Source organism: Cyprinus carpio, unplaced genomic scaffold (assembly GCF_018340385.1).
Source record: "Cyprinus carpio isolate SPL01 unplaced genomic scaffold, ASM1834038v1 S000006694, whole genome shotgun sequence".
Classification (NCBI taxonomy): domain Eukaryota; kingdom Metazoa; phylum Chordata; class Actinopteri; order Cypriniformes; family Cyprinidae; genus Cyprinus; species Cyprinus carpio.
Window position 1 is genome coordinate 1,025,551 of NW_024879306.1, and position 17,517 is coordinate 1,043,067.

General features: G+C 38.6%; 1 pseudogene; it reads left to right on the top strand.

Annotated features, from left to right (window-relative positions):
* Positions 1–17,517, top strand: part of LOC122144483 — a 60,935-nt pseudogene that overhangs the window by 14,912 nt on the left and 28,506 nt on the right.

Genomic DNA, 17,517 nt, shown 5'->3' on the forward strand with positions numbered 1-17,517 from the left:
TCAATTTAATGCATCTTTACTGAATAAAAGTATTAATTTCAAACATTTACCAAACATTTGAATGTTTTATTAATCACAAAAATGAGTGGAGCTCTATACAACAAAAATTATTTTTTTTTTGTAATTTTACTCGTATTACTTGACTTGTAAGAATGACACAAGCATATCACACAATATAATTACCTCCTATTAATTAACTGTGACTCTCTTTTTTCCCTAGGAGAGTGATAGTTCTGTGGTGGGATGCATTTGCTACAGAGTTCTTTGAGGAGGAACCTACATTGACCATGGCCCGGTTCTGCCTGGAGGATGGACCAAAAAGATACAGTAAGATTTATGCTTTTATCTTGTGGCCATTTGTTGTCCTTGTCTGCAAATTTTGCTTGTGCGGATGCCAGATAAAAACCGCTTGAGGGTAGTTGACTGTGATATTGTGTCTATGGAGTCTGAAAATTTACAGTAGAAGGTAATGATCCATAACCATCTGTAAGAGAGCTTTGAATCCCACTTAACTCAACCCAGTTCCCAGACATCTATTATTCTTTATTTGGTCTTCCCAGGAAACAAGTTCCCTAAACCTCACAAAAAACAGACACTGTGGTTAATGGCCTTGCATCTCACTGTTAGAGCACTAGACTAAGAAAGTGTTGTAATTGGGTAACGGACCTTGAAAGTTCATATTTGTGGAATTATTTGATCTAGAGCTCTACCCAGACTTTTGTCCGAAAACCGTCAAAAGCATGAGACAAAGAGTAATTGTTTGCAGTGGGACACGCTTTGGTTTAATGTTTTGAGTAGCTCGTGGGTTGCCGCTTGTTTTTGTGGGGGTGTGAGGGGGGGGGCTATGTGTCGGTGGCGTGTGCTGCTCGTAGCGTGTGGGGGGGGTGGTGCGTGGGCGGGAGTGGGGTTTTTTTTTCTCTGCAACACCGTGTTTCGTCGCATTTGACCCTCTGATTTAGTTTAGCGGTGTTGTTTGTTTTTATGTGAGTTTTCTCGCGTCTCATTTTGTTAGTTATGCTGTGGGGCAGAAGCACGCTGCCTGTGGAAAAAGAATGTGTAGTCAAACATTCACGACGAGCCCCCTTCCTCTCCCTGGGTTTCTTTGTAGTGCTGACAGAATCATAAATATGAACGTTTAGTATGCAACTGAATATTGCCATAGAGCTGTGGCAGCATTAGAATAGCGCAGCTTAAACAGCATCTTTTCAAAACATGGCAATTTATTTTTCTTCATTGGCGTCAAATTTGAATAGGTTTTTAAATTGAATCAAGAATGTAAAATTCATACACTATAAGGTTTAATTTTGTGGCATTTAATGTGGTCGTATCCGCTCTTTCCCCCCAGTCATAATGACACGATTTCAAAAGGGTTTTTGTATGTTAAGTCTACATTGCCACATGTAATTCTTTTGTATTCTCACATCATATATCCAGTTAAAACACCAAAGCCGTGCAAATTGTGCTTCCGGAGGCACATATGGACCCAATCCCCCCCTACGTCGATCTGGAGGAGGGATTCAGCTCCCCGATCGTCGTCGTGACCGCTCATCTTTAGTCTTCAGTACTATGCCTCCTCTGAAAAGGGGTTAGCCAAAACATACACCCGTCGCTCCATCTAATGTCCACTCACACACAAACACCTTTGCTCGGGCCTTTTATACATTTCTCAATCCTCACTCCACCAAGGCTCATTAATGGATTTCTGCCATCGGATAACAAGCTCCACATCATTACTGCCGTGTTGTAATTCTTGCTTGTCGTTGTATGACATGTGTACCAGTTTAATCAACTGTTTCAGGGTTCCATTGAGGACCTCATTCCTCGGCTTTTACATTTCCATAACTCAGATCAAAGATAGTCGAATCCACTTTTTTTGCTCACGCAGGTCCTGATTTAATGTATTTCCCTGTTTTAGGAATTCTTTATATTCCACTAGCAGGTCATATTCTCACACCCTCCAGTGTTGCATTTTCAATGCACTCTCTGGACTACCTGATTCGGTGGTCAGATGATTTGTATTTTACTCACTAACCCTGTATAATTTATTTTTGTTAGTCCCCAGATACCTTATTTAGCTTTTTGAGAATCTAACAAGTACGAATACACAATAATCTTAACATCAATAGGATACATTATTTATTGATTTGGTAATTAGCCTAGTACAGTGGACTCAGATGTGGTACGGTCATCATATGCCAGTCTCCCTGCAAACACACCTTAAATAATGGATAAAATGTACAATACTGACTTTAGGTCTAAGGAAAGGATTGCTGTGTTATATATTTACTATGTTTTTTAAATATGAATTATTTTGAGAATAGCTTTTGTTACTCATTATTTATCTTACGGTTCATAGTTCCCGTACGATGCCTGGTCACAGTGCAATGTTAACAACTGCTTGTAATAAAGAAGAACTCCTAATGGTTGGTAAAACTGAAATGTGTATAGGCTGAATAAGGGGAAGTTAAAAGGTCTTAACATGAGTAAAACTTAAAAACTCTCTTCAGTAATGAGGAAGTCGCCAGACTATCTCTCAAACAGATTTAAAAGATCCCTTACAATCAGAAAAACAAGAAGCAGTTGAAGTTGTTAAAGAGACAACTTACTTTTTGCACCCGTATATTCACACACCATATATTCATATAATATATGGTCATCTACTTCAACGCGCAGTAGTACAGGGTGGATGGATAAGATTAGAGTATTTTTGGGATTATCGAAATGACATTATTTCAAATGGGCCTCAATTTCCGTCCATCTCTTTTCTCTTTCTCCTTTTTTCTCTCTTTTCTCTTCTCCACTCTCCGGGACATGAAGCTCAATTCCTGCTCTCCTCTCCTCTTAGTGTAGTCTTCTATTTTTTTTGTCCCTGAAGTGATTAAAAGATTAGTTTCTCCATTGTATTGTGTCTCTAGCCCACTCTATTTTGTTAAAGACTACTTCTATTTTAATAGAAAAACAAAAAAAATATATAATATATATATAATATAGATATACTTTTATCATAATACATCTCCCTGGAAAGCTTAATACAATTTTTGACACACAATGCTATTTTTTATGTTATAGGAGGTCCCTCCTTATCACCATCCCTATGTTACCATCAACTCCTCCTGCTAGCGCTCTAGTGGGTCAAGTCCCTCCCCCCTTGTACTCTCACACAAGCATCTGTGAGCCGAAGCTCCTCTACCGATGTCAACCGTTCTCAAATCAGTCACTCTCCTGCGTTTTCCATTTCAGGTAGGATTTTTGGGGGGCCCCCCCCCCCCCCCCCCCCTTTGAAAGGCAGCTCCCTCTCAGTAATATAGGCTACAGACAGCAACTCGTTCACTTCGGAATAGGCACTTACAATGTAGTTTGTCATCCTTCCTCCCCTAACCCTCTGAATATCGGGACTCCTTCCGAATACCTCTCGATCTCCCCGCATCTTCCCCGCTCTTTCTCTCGTCATTGATCTGCAGCAACCAAACTCTGAACACAGGACTGCACTATAAAACATATCCCTTTCTGTAGCTCCTTTAATAACGGTGAAGCTGCTCGTAGTTCAGTATTTTTCCTCACAATCCTCTCTCTCCTCCTCGCCCCGTGGCAATTATTAGCTGGGGAATCATTAATATCTGAACTGAAACAACTCTTTTTTTTCTTTGGGTTTGAGGCGAGAAGAGTTTCAAAGCTCTTTATGGCAAGTGCCCCTGGGCTCTCTCGCTCCAGACTCTCCCTCCTCGAAAAGAGCTCATCCTGACAAGATAATCCTCTCACCTACTCGTCGAACCTACGGATGGAATCTAGATGGTCGAACACGCGTTGCTCCCCTCCTATAACAAACTCTCGCCTAAAACGAATTGTCCCTGTTTGGTAAGAATTCTCGATTTGGTTGAAGACAGTTAAACCTCTGTTTTTTTTTCTCTCTCCAAAAGACCTCTCGTCAAGTTCCCCTGCATAACTCCTCCCTAAAACTCAAAAGGACTCACCACAATACCCTCCGTCTCCAGGATCTCGACAACAGTGAATTTAGGAACCCTGACAACCCTAAACTCAGATCCTCAGATTCACGTACCTCAACAATTTAACAGCTCCTCTCCTAACACAATTCTCTAACTCCCTCAAACATGCTGATAATACTGTCTCTCCACACACTGCTCAAACTCTTAAAATCCTCAAAAACGATCATGTCTCCTCATGCCTTGTATCTCTCAACACTCTTCAGAAACAGAGCCTCTCGTAGCCTGCCTACTGCGAGAAGAATCCAGGCACAAACAAGCTTGAGATCCTCTGGTTCTAATGATAAGTCCATCAATGAAGAACAAAACTCTAATCCAAATAGACTCTCTCGCCTCGGGTACCATCATTGGCGGCACTTCCCTGAGAGTTCACGCATGGTCAAGCTCCTCGTTCTTCGCAAACACTCTGCGCTCGATCGAATAATGGCTCACTCGCACACACCCAACCATGGAACCCCTTTCTCACCCTCTCTCTTAAACTGACATGACACAGATAGCAAAAGATCACTATGATCTCCTATCATATTCATTTCAACAAACCTTCAATACGTTTTAGTCTCTCCTACAATGAAGATCAATACTCTCTTTATTCCGAATAAATAACTAAATGTGACGATCCCTGAACGGATCTAAGCCACTGTGGCAGCAAAAACAGTATCAAAACCACTAGCTCTGCTCCGGAAACACACTAGTTACATGGTGCATAATATTATCCATCACATACAATGTAAATCGCTCTGTGGTACTCTCTAAAAAAAGCTGGTCCTGCTGTTTCACCCCACTTTGGATCTTCAAATATCTAAACCCAACAGTTGGGTCTTTAACAAGTTTCCCACATTAATTTTTTCTACCCAGTATTTGGGTTTTCTCACACTAATGCTCAAGCCCCAATATTTGTCGTGTTGAAACTCAACCCCTTCCATCTGTCTCTTTCGTATACATGTGGTACCTTACTCTCTTAACACCAGTTATGTTTTCTATATTGGATATAACCCCTGCGTGCCTCACCTGCTACCCACAATGGTAGGCTCTGGTTTTTAGACGCCTGTCCTCATGGTTCTTTTAACGGATGTTAGAGATAATAAATCTCTCATTACCTTAATGCTACTCTCTACTAGTCAATGAACACAATTAAAAAATCCTCCTCTCCGAGAGGAGAAATAAAGGCTTCTATCTGCTCTCCTCTGATCATGACTCTCTGTCTACTACAAAATAAGTGTACAGTCTCCTTATTTGATGTGTGGACTATTGCCCATTTAAAATCCTAATGTTTCTCTCTTTTATTACATAATCTTTTCATTTGTTTGGGGTTTGATGTCCCTGTAAACCCCAAACAATTATTAGGGTATGTTGTCTGTGACCCCCCTCCCCCCCTTCTTTTCTGAATAGCATGCAATTTTGCTTATGTTCCCAGGATTGCTGGTTAATGTAGATATGATTAGTAAAAAGACCAGGGCACCTTTCTGTGTTCACACTTGTTGTTGTTCTATTTAGATTTATATTTACGTTTCCATTTTTTACTGATACACTTCTCAACAGCAGGTTCCCGTATTTGGAACAGATCTGTGAATTGCATTGCAAAATCCAGTCATTAGGAGTCTCTCACGCAATCAAGAATATTTGTGATTGAGGGAAAGATTCCCCCATTATTAGATTTGCCACATCAGACTCGCATTTTCCATGCTGACCAACTAGGAAGCTCTCTCGGTTTTGAAAGTCTAGGGTGAACTCCATCCTCTTCATGAAACAACTACCCTGAATGCAATTCTCTCTCCATTCACTCATTATCTTGGTGCCTTTATTCAAACGCATGGCATTCTTTTTTGGTAATTTTTAGTTTGTTAACCTTGACATTCCACACGGATGCTTGCCCAAACACCAAGCGAGACATGGGGTTGCAACCATAAAAGACGTCAGTCTGCAAGTGTACATAGACACATCCTGCATAAACAGCCTGTAATTCTCTCTCTTTATAAGACGAACTTGATTTCAAAATGGCGTGATATGGACTGTATGCCAGTGATAGGCTTATCTCAATGATATGGAGAAAACAAACAACATTGATTTGAAAAAAAGCACTTATAATGTTTTTCACTGCCACAGTAATGTCCTTTGAATCCGTTCTTCACTTTCAGGGAATCTCATCGCACATAATCATTGTTTTTGTCCTTGTCGTTTGATTCCAGTGATGCATATTAAGATATTGCGCTTTTGCTTAAATTTACAATCCAGTTAAGTGTAACTAAAACATTTTAATCAGTTTGTCAGTCCGAGATTAAACATAAGCCTCTCACACATTTCTTTGGTGGAGATCTATTGTATAAGATACTTGTGAGGGATTCTAGGCCCACTGCAAGAGAGACAGGGCAAGCTGTGATTGACAGTGTGTGGGGGGTTGAGCAGGGCTCTGCTGCAGTCCGGGCAGATTGCTGTCGAAAGACACAGGTCTCAAAGACTGACAGCCCAAGTTTTCAAACAACCTCAAGATGGTCTCTGTGTGTGTTTGTATGAGCGCTCTCTATGCTGTATCTGCCAGATCTGGATGTGATACCGTTAAGATTACTGAGGAGATGTTAAATGTAGACTGTGCCCTGGCTGAAAATGTGTGTGTGTCTAATGGCCTCTGTTTCCGAGCATGTGTGTATGTGTGGGTAGCAGAAAAAGAGAACAGCTGTGTAATAGGATGAGTCTTTCTCTGCTCTTCCTGCTGTCTCTCTCTCTCTCTCTCTCTCCAGCTCCTTATTCAAAATAACACAACAATATCGACTGCACTGTCTGTCTTAATTCACCTCCGGATCAGCATCAGACTGCGTGTGCATGCGAGAGCATGTTTCAGTGTGTCCCTGATGTGAAGCCATGCAAGATATGCACAGAAAGGGTATTTCCCTGAAAAATGTGGTCGATATGTGTCTCAGGTAACAGGTTGAGTGTTTTACCATGTCCTTTTAAGCTCTCTAAAAAGAACAGGCTGTTGTTATTGTTGTACATGTGCGTGTGTGTGTGTGTGTGTGTGTGTGTGTTTCACCCAGGAATTGGGGCTGACATGCAGTCACGCTGCATGGTAGATTTGGTAAATACAGATTCATGAAAAAATTAGGAGTTATGAGGAGCCTTGTGTACTTTTGAGCCCAGAACCTTCCAGAAAGTCAACATGGCCCCATACATAATGAACGAGAGGCGTTGTCCTCTTATATGCTCAGAGACTGTATGGAAAGGAAGCTTTGGCACGTAGTTTGTAGGACGTATACAGTCTCGCAGAGACCATAGCTATATTGAATATGCATGCATTTGGCTTGGCTCTTCTTTTATAATGGACTAATGTAAAACTAATGGACGGAGAATATCTTAGTGTGTGTGTCTCAGGATATTAATGTTTATGTAGCTCTTGTTTCCCCCTCCACATCGCTGTTTAGTGCCGAATATGGACTCAGGTCAACCTCCAGCGTCTCTTTTCCTTTTCATTCACTCCTGACCTCCCCTCTTTTTGTGTTTTTCTGCTGATGTTTCAAAGTCCTTTTGTCCCCATTGACTGAAACATTTCAAGATGTTTTTAATGTTCATTATTTCATTCAAAGTTGGTAGTTAATATCATTCAAACTAGTTTTGGTGTTGGTAAGATTTCTATTATACTTTGTTTGATTAAAAAAAAATACAGTAAAAGCAAAAGGTAAATTGTGACACACACACACACACACACACACACACACACCCACACACACACAACATATATATATTTATAATTATATATATATTAGATAGATGTATATATTATATATATATATATATATATATATATATACTATTACACACAATGTACTGTACTTTCAAAAGTTTATGGTCTGGGTGTGAGGACTTTTTAAAAAATATTTTCAAAAGAAGTCAACCAATGCTGCATTTAATTAAAATACAATATAAACAGTAATATTGTAGGGGAAAAAATATTACGCTATTTAAAATAACTGTTTCCTATTTTAAATATATTTTAAAATGTTTTATTCCTGTGAATTTTCAGCAGCCATTAATCCAGTCTTCAGTATCACATGATATCATTCTTGATCATGATATCACATTGTTGAAAATATCATTTATTTAAAAATTAAACCTTTTGTAAACATTAGAAATGCCTTTACTGTCACTTTTGATCATGGATCTTGCTGAATAAAAAGTCTTTGTTAATTTTTCAAAAAGATACAAAATATAAAAATCTTGCTGATCCCAAACTTTTGAACAGAGGTGTATATTAAGTTGCTATATAATCAATTATCTTGTGCTTCTTCTGCCATTCCGATCTTCATTTAGCCATTCTGTCTCCTTTTCTACCTGATGTGTGATGGCATTCTTCCTGTAGGCCTGGCGTCAGGTGCACGCAGCAGTAAAGCAGGAGGTTATTTAAACAAACCCGGCAGGAAACCTCCCCTCCCCTCCCACTCCATAATTCACTCAAGAGGAATGGGAGGGAGGTGTTTTGGATATGATCGTGGCACAAACACAGGAGGAATTACCTCTTGGAACAAGACTTCCCCACGTCCTCTTTATCAGCGGCGGAGACAAAGGCCATATCTACAAGCGTAATCGTTTCTTGAGCCCAGCAGAGGGCTAAGCGAGGCTTAAATGCTGCACTGAATCCTGACAGCGACAATGATACAGGCTTCAAGAGTTCTTTGTGGGTTTTTTTGTGGACCATAGACTGTTAAAAAATATGGACGTCCGGTAGTGTCCGTGACTGTCACCCATAGACTCTTCAATAGCGGTTTTGAAGCTCAAAGTGTGGAGAGCGGGCCGTCGCCATCTTGGCTGCGCGGCACCATCGCGACTCTGCCGTTGTGATAATCGAAATGGGCAAAAAGGCGGGAGTCTGGTTGCTGAAGCCACGCCCACCTAGCACGACGGCATGTGTCAGCAGCGGCAATCCACCGCGCACTAGTGTCCAAGTGGCCATAGCCCTTAATTATGCAGAAAGTTAAGGCTTAATATAATTTAAACGGATGAGTTAGGATAAAAAATTCCCCCCCTCCACAGTTGTCATGAAAGGGCAGAAGTGAATTAGTCTATATAGTGTCCAAAATCAATGTTTTGCACCAGGACTGTAAACTGTTGTTTTTTGTCTGGCTGTTAATAGTTGGGGCATTTTAACATGGGGAATCTATGGGACTGACTCCCTTTTGCAGCCAGCCTCAAGCGGCCAGGAGATGATTGCAGTTTTAGTCATACTTCCTTTTTGGCTTCACGAGAGTGAGATGTGCGGGAGGTTTGTGCCGCTTCGGTTGTGTGACAGAAACTTTAAGGAGATGTTTTCTGACACAGGTAATACTTTGTAACGAGATTGTTTTTATATCATATTGGGCCTAAATCTTCAAAAGTTAATTGGCTCCAGTAAGAACCGATGTGGGTGGTGGTTTCCAGCCATGATGGTGTTGGAGAACATTTTATTGCCATAGAGAACTTTTAATTCTCTGGAATGATTGTGTTCTCTAGAAAACCACTATATGGATGTCTAGTATATTGTATGTATTGATGTTTTTAATGATCCAGAATTTATTGTTAATATTATAATATAGATATATATATATATACTTTTATATATATTATATTATATATATATAGATATATAATATATATGCTATTATATCTATAGATATTTATAGATATATATTATATTATTTATTTATGTATGTGTTATTTATTATATTTTTTTTATTTTCCCTAATTTCTTTTAAAACTGGTTTTTGGCCATACTATTAAAAGTCAGTGGGCTACAGCGTCTTCTTTTTTTGACCACATTGATTTATATGGGGAACATTTTTCAAAATGTTGTTTTGTGTTGTCCACAGAATAGAGGATACTTTCATACAGATTTAGAATGACATTGGTGTTTGCGTCATGTAAAAATGGTAAGAATTTTAATGAATGAATATATATCTATTTTTTATTTTGTTTATTTATTTGTATTATTATTATTATTTTTATTATTATTATTTACTTATTTCAATTATTTTTCTTTTCTCTCTTTCTTTCTTTATTTATTTTGTAGTTGTTTGCATATTTGAGTTAAAATAAATAATGAAAAAAACGACGATATTTATTAATAGTATATTGTATTCTTAAAATGTTGCACTTCAGGTCATGGTAATAATTCCTTTTGCAGTAAAAAATCTTTAATGATTTTTATAATGTATAATTTAAGAATAACTTTTGATATGTTAGTTATATTTTAAATTTGACACTACTGGACTGAAGCAACAGGTTTGATCTTCCATACATCATTTTTAGGAAAATCATGTGTTCAAATGTGAGTATCAAAATCAGGCTTTTGAGGAATGTTTGTCAACATCTCTCAGGCATGCTTTAGTGTGCTTTTTAACCATTGAATTAATATGTTTTGCACCCCACATAAAACTTACAAGATCCTTTGAGCATAAAACTACAGCATTATAATATTATCTTTACTTAGTAGAATATTATTGGGATATACAGGACTGTCAACTGATGTTTATATGCATTTTTTGTAAGCTCCCCGTGCTGTATTACTGTTATAAGAGCTTATTGATTACATAGCTATCACTATATTTCGTGTGTGTTACTTTTGGGTTACTTTTTGTGTCCTTTCAGATCTGTTTTTGCATGTAAAAAAAGTAATCAGGATCGTTTTTCGGACTATGATTTCAAATTGCCGAGGCGCTTTAATTGGGCTGTAAATGTGTTTTTTTCACTTCTCAATAACTTTGCAGGCAGCAGTGCATATGCCATACTGAAAGTTTGATAAACTTCCAGCTCTCTCAGTCTTTATCGAGTCACTGCTGTCAATGTCGATGGTGGGATAGACATTTTAATATAAATCAAATCTGGAAGATAATGGAAATCAATTACTGTTTGATTCGGTTCTGGTGGCATCCGGTCTGGGAGCACTTGAGGAACCCCCCGTATGTGCCCCATGAGCATACAAGTGGAGCTGGGAGGGAGAGTGTGGCCAAGCCAGCCTCGCCTGACCCTGTATGAATGTGGAAAGGTTTGGCGGTGTGGATCAAGACGTTTCATGGGAAAGCGCAAGATGCACACATTCAGGGACACACACACACAGAGGCAGTGTTGTGTGAGTCCAAGCGTGTTTTGAGGGCGGTTGTGGGTGAGTGGAGCTGTTCGCCTGTGTCTCGTTTTGGTTGCGGATGTCTTCGGGGAGTACTGCTGGAGAGGGGAGAACTCGGAATCTATCAGACAACCTCCCCTCTCCCCGCTCTCATCCCATCCTCCGCATCAATGAGACCGAGATGTGATGAGTCAGAATATTCTCTGTGGCGTATCATAATCACAGCGCAATTTCTTCTTTTTATCTGCTGGATCTGTTTTTCTAATCACGGTCACCATCAGCACAGATCATTCATTTCAGACACTGGGACCTATCAAAATAACAAAACAATCATTTTGAGCTGTGACCTAGAGTTTTCTCAGGAGCAGTTTACACCCATACAACATTTAAACTGGGTCACTCTCATGTCATTTCAAATCCAAACGCTCTGAGTTTTTCAATGGAACACAAAAAGAATTGTTTATAACAGCTCTTGTCATATTGAGTCTGCCAAGCTCCGAAAAAGACAAAAACAATTAATAAATCACAAAAACGTATCATAAAAGTTGTCAATATGACTCAAAGTAAAGTTTTCAGATTCACACCAGCATGGCAAGACCAATCCCAAAGTGGTTTGGGTTTTGTCCCAGATAACTCCAGTGACAGACATTTTTGTGCATCAAACCACATGCTGTGTTTGCCCTATCGACCATGTAGATGTCATCATTTCATGTTATCTTTCTCTTTTTTGTTTTCACTCACAATATTTTATTCTCTGAGATCAATGACGAAAGTTTGAGGGATAAGGAGAAAGGAGGAAGAGGAAAGAGGGATTGAATATAAAGTTTTATGAAAGATGAATATTTCATATTCTGGGCACTGTATTCCATACTAGTACCCTGGTTGTGTATATGTGTATGTGTACATTTATGCATGCATTTTTAACAGTTTGCAGACTTATTTCTTAGTTCTATTATTATGGTGATGGTACCCAGATTTTGTATTAGCATATATACACCCAATTGCTTTACTTTAGGTAGCCACAATGTTCATACCTCACTAACTTGACTCCACGTCTTAATTTCATTATTGCTAATAACTTATTTGCATTCTGGTTATTGAATTTTCTGTAAGGTTTATGTGGAAATAAAAATTTTATGGTTGTCGTAACAAAATTTCAGTTGCTGATACAAATACAAGTGAAATTTCAAGTTTGTTTTATATAAGCTATTGAATACATTCTTTTTTTTTTTAAAAGTTATAAACATTAAGATTTCTTGTTTTTTGAAATTAAATCACTTGTTGTGTGCCACTAGGATGCATATATTTGATAGTGAAAATACTAGATCTAAACGTAATATTTTAGAATGTAATTTATTTCAACAGCCAGTATGTGACCTTTAGTTATCCTTTAATGAACCTTCAGAAATTAGTCTAATGTGCTGAAATTGGTGTGCAAGACTTATTTTTTGTATATTAAAAACACTTGTGTTGCTGGAATATTTTAGGAAAACTTTTTTTCTCAACACTGAGGTAATTTAAATTTCAAGTTCAAAAGTAATCCTTAATATGTAGGACATTTTATTTAAAGTAGTTCTCACGTTTACCTGTTGAGACATGCCTTGACGGTTATAGACTTGTAAGAGCGGGTGTGTGTGTGATGTGTTGAGTTGGGTAGAGGTGTGAAAGCGCGTGGCATTTGCAAAGGTTGTCTAAAAACTACTGTGCTTTATTTTTGTAGTTCTGCTAGGTGACACTAGTAGCCACAGAAACTGTCTACCTCAGCTTTTAACGTGTCACAGTTTTGATCAATTTAATGCATCCTGCTACTGAAAAAAAAGTATTATGTTTTTTTTCCATTAATAAAATCTATACTGACCCTTAACATTTGAACTGTCTAGTTTGATATATATTAAAAATTATTTTAAGCAAATGAAAGCGTTTGCATGTTGGAATTTGTTCATTTAGGTCTGGGTTCTTAATTAGGTTCTTGCGTGGTGTAACTATACTCTGTTTAGATTACGACTGCTATTATGTTGGGGGTGTTTTAATTTAATATAGATTTATTTACTTGCGTCATTTTTGACAGAACCTTTTGAATTGCATAATGCAAAACAACAGAATTATTTTCAAACAGAGGTTAACATCGCTTGAACGGAAACTAGAAACATTCAGGCTCGATATACAGAAAGCATAGCCTTGACAAATCATCTCTCTGGTATATATTAGTGTGCAGTTTTTCACCTCGAGAAAGTCTTCCTCTGCTGAGGGGCAGACTGTGTATTGCACCCTCATCTATTTGAATTCACGATTACCCTAATCATTATTCATTCATAATTCACACATTATGTCCTCAGTGTTGCCCCTCCAGGAAAAAAAGAGGAATAAAACATGGGGAGTCATGGGAGCTGCTTCTGGCATTGTCGGCTTAGAAATTTGTGTGGTGTGAAAGATGGAAAGAAGAGAGAGACGAATGTAAGTGTGGGTTGTGTTTTGGAATAGAGCGCTTGTCCCCCAGAGCGATAATTACGGCAATGGAAGGGGCAAGGGGGGGGGATAGCTGTTCTTCTTTTTTTGCTTGCTGTGCAGCCGTCAGTTCCATGGTGCCATGCTGGACACCCTTTCTTTTCTTCTTCCTTTCATTTGTACGCGCTCACACCAAACGTTTGTTTGGTACGAACACATCCTCTCTAACAGCACGCTTTAATAAATAATTTTACTAACGAGTCATTTTTAATGGTGAAAAAAACAGTTTTAGCTCGCACACCCCCCCCCACCCACCCCCCCCCCCCCCCCCCCCCCCCCCCCCAGGCAGGAGGGATGATGCATTTTGGTGGACCACTGGGTAGTAATCCGCGAATTAGTCCCTACAACTAGTGGGGGGCAATATTTCCCTTCCCATAATGCGACGTACAATTAAGGATGCTGTTGTTGTCAGTCTCCCCGTCCGCATTGTCCTCAGGTCTAAAAGTAGTCATCGGGTGTGGAAGGGATCTCACCTGGGGAGAGGCCAGCCACAGTGAGTGGCCTGCCTGTTTCCCTTTTTTGAGGCAGTGGACCTCCAAAGCAGCATCCTAAATGAAAGTAAAATGCGTTATATGGGCAGCACCTCTGGGGCATCATAGACAGTGGGTTATCAAAAGAATAACCCCCCTTATAAAATAAATCCCATTTGTTGCGTTGCAGACTTGACAGAAAGATGACAACCGTGTGTTGTTTTATCCAGCTATAATTTACTCAGTGCAACGTATACCTCATCCAAGTGAAAGATGTAACACCAACCACTATCAGAAAACAAAAATAAATAAAAAAAAACTGAATTAATTCTGAGGGTTGGAAAAAGGATCACCCCCTTGTTGTTAAGTATTGTGTGGCCCGCCTTTGTGCATTTAATTACAGGCCTTTAGGTCTTTTGGGGCATATGTCCCTTGCTAGACTTTACACAATCTAGACTTGGCAATAGTTGCCCCACGTATTCTTTGTAGAAAGTTGCGCAAGTTTCAGTTCATTTGATGGTGATTCTCAACAGAGTTGTTATGGGTGTTCAAGGCTGGAGATGGACTAGGCCATGCAAGGACATTCACCTTTTTTCTCCTTCCCACCACTGTTCGTGCGCAGTTCTGCTGCCTGCTGATTGGGGGCAGTGACCTGTTGGAAGGTAAACCTTCTACCCATTGAAACTTTTCTGGCAAGGGCAGCAGCCTTATATTTCCTCAGCGAATTTGACGGTATTGTTTGCCCCATGCCTTGGGTTCCTTGCCTTCTATCCTGACAATGCTACAGGTCCCTTATTCAGAAAAACTCCCCAACAGATAATACCACCTCCATGGCTGTACTGTAGGAATGCGGTGAGTTGTATGGGGACTGTATCTGGATTTAATGCCATTGTTTGTGTTAGGCCGTTTAATTCAATTTTATCCGTCATCGCGCCTTTCCTTCGATGGTGTGTCGTTCTGGCCAAGCCAGTCGTACTGATGTGGCCTTTCTTACAACCCTTCCATGCAGCCCATTGTGAGGAATTTGTGATGTTGTCATGCACACAACTACCACTCCTTGTCATACATGTAACTGCAAAACGGCTTCAAACTTGTCTTTCGGCCTCTACTGTTTCCTTTACTTTACAGAGGATGATACTACATTATATTAGGTTCCACTAAAATTATGCGATCTGATAGGTGTTTTGAGTGCTCTCTCTCTCTCGTCTCACTGCCATCACACACAATGGTGCAGGAAATTTCATCAAAATTATTAAAAAAATATAAAAATAGCAATTTAATGAGTTTCTGATTTTGATAACATTATGCCTATATATTTAGTAGTTAGCCTGTTTCCCACACAAACAAGAAGTCCTGGTTTTACGAAATCTGCATGCTCGTAAATGTACAATAAAAAAACAAGTTACTGAGTAACTTTGCCGCAGGACACAAAATAGATTTGCTCCATCAAAAAGAACTAGAGATCAAATAGCTATAAGCCAGTCGTTTGCAAAGGTAAATGAATTAGTATTTTTAAATGAATCAGTGGATTTAAATATTTTAACTCACTCATTAAAAACAGTTACTTGCTGCCACCTACTGGGGCTGTAGTTTCATATTTAAAAAAAGTAGCTTATTCTAATTTTTGCAATCATTTATCTTGTCTAGATTAAAATGTTATATTAAACAAACATAATTTATGGCCCCAAACATAACCTCAAGCCCCAGGGGCCCCCATGGCCCCCTAAGTCCTGCCTGAAAGTCAGCTAATGTTTGACATTTAAAATAAGTGGTGTTTAGTTGTAAATGCCCCTTATATTTTTTGTCTGTTTATATTTAAGATTAGTTGGAATCAAAAGTATCGTGTGCTTTGAGTGAACAGCAATCAAGATGATTGCAACACAAGTGTGCACCAAATTAATAAATAATTATACAGAATGTTAATTAGGTAAAGCGATACAATTGCAAGGGGAAATACAACAATAAATATAAAAATATAGCCCTTAACCAGTTAATATAATAATATAATTATATTACAGTTTAATATACATACATATTATAATATACAAATATTAAATAAAAAGAGCTCTCTCTCTCTCGCTCTCTCTCTCTCCTCTCTCTCTCTCTCTTATCGCTCTTTAGTAACTTAGTAACTATTGTTTTACTCACTTGCTTTTGAATGTCCAATCCGAACTACCCCCCAAACATTTCAGTGATGTCTGTAAGAAAGGGAAATTCGCCGACAAGCTTGAAAATCTGTGCACCACACGCTCAATCCACTCAGCATATTTTGGTTTATCAGCTCGCGCACATCAGCTCTAGCAGGCGTGCACAATGAATGTTTTAACATTATGTTTAATTACATGCATATACTTCATAGATATCCCTAATCTCTAATAACTCCTTATGCTCTCTATGTTCTGTTGTCAGTGTTTCTTTGGTCTGGATCAGCTCTGTTTACACGCTGTGTGTATCGCTTTTGGTATCGGAGCATTATTTTATTAGTACAAGTATGAGTACAGAAGCGCAATATCGGTATCGTGTTGGTGCATCCCTAGTTTGGAGTAAATAATTATTATTGAATAGATATAATAATTATTGAAAACTCTTTTGTATGGATCCTTTTCAGTAGTTTAATGAATTGAAATTTTCTATAATGTTCATCCTGCCCCCCAACCCCACTGAATTTGTAACAGTTCCTTGGGATTGTCTTTCACAGTGACAAGTTCAAAATTAAGTTTAATAACATAATTTAAGCTCTGTGGTTCCATTGCGCTTATTACTTGGTAACAAAACTTAACTTTATCACTGAAATGTAAAAGGGACTAATGTTCATTTTTAGGTAATTTAAATGTACAGTTACTTATGATTATTTGCAGTACAGGTCTAAAATGCAGATATTGGAATTTGAAATCAAAATTAATCAACTAAAGGTAAAATTTTGAATCACGGGTCTTTATCCCTCTCAACGCCTGCACGTTGACTTGCGTATGTTTCCTGATAACAGAGAACAGGACCCTAAAATACCAGATACAGATAAGACTAAAAAATTCAATCGAATCTCCCCTCCCGTCCAGGTGAGCTGTTAACAGCTGCACCAAGTCAGTGATTCATAAGGCATTTTGAGGCATTTTGAGCGTTTTTTTTTTAACATGATTCATTATCAAGATCTGATACTCAGTAGGTGCTGATTGAAAATAATCTGATTTAAAAGCAGCAAAGGAGCATTTCGTCCAATTTTTTCAATGAAGGCAACTTAAATTTTGGTGTGTACATCACACTCAGCTATCACTTTCTGAGGACATGAAATATAGTGCACTAGTCATATGGGACCACTTTTTATGACATTTATGGTGCTTTTGTGTCTTGTATGAGCTTGGAAGTTTCGTAGATTGACCTTTGTTTTGCATTGCACAATCAACTTTTGTTTTGTCTTTATTGTACTCATGTTTTGTCTTGCTGCATAACCTTTCTGGTT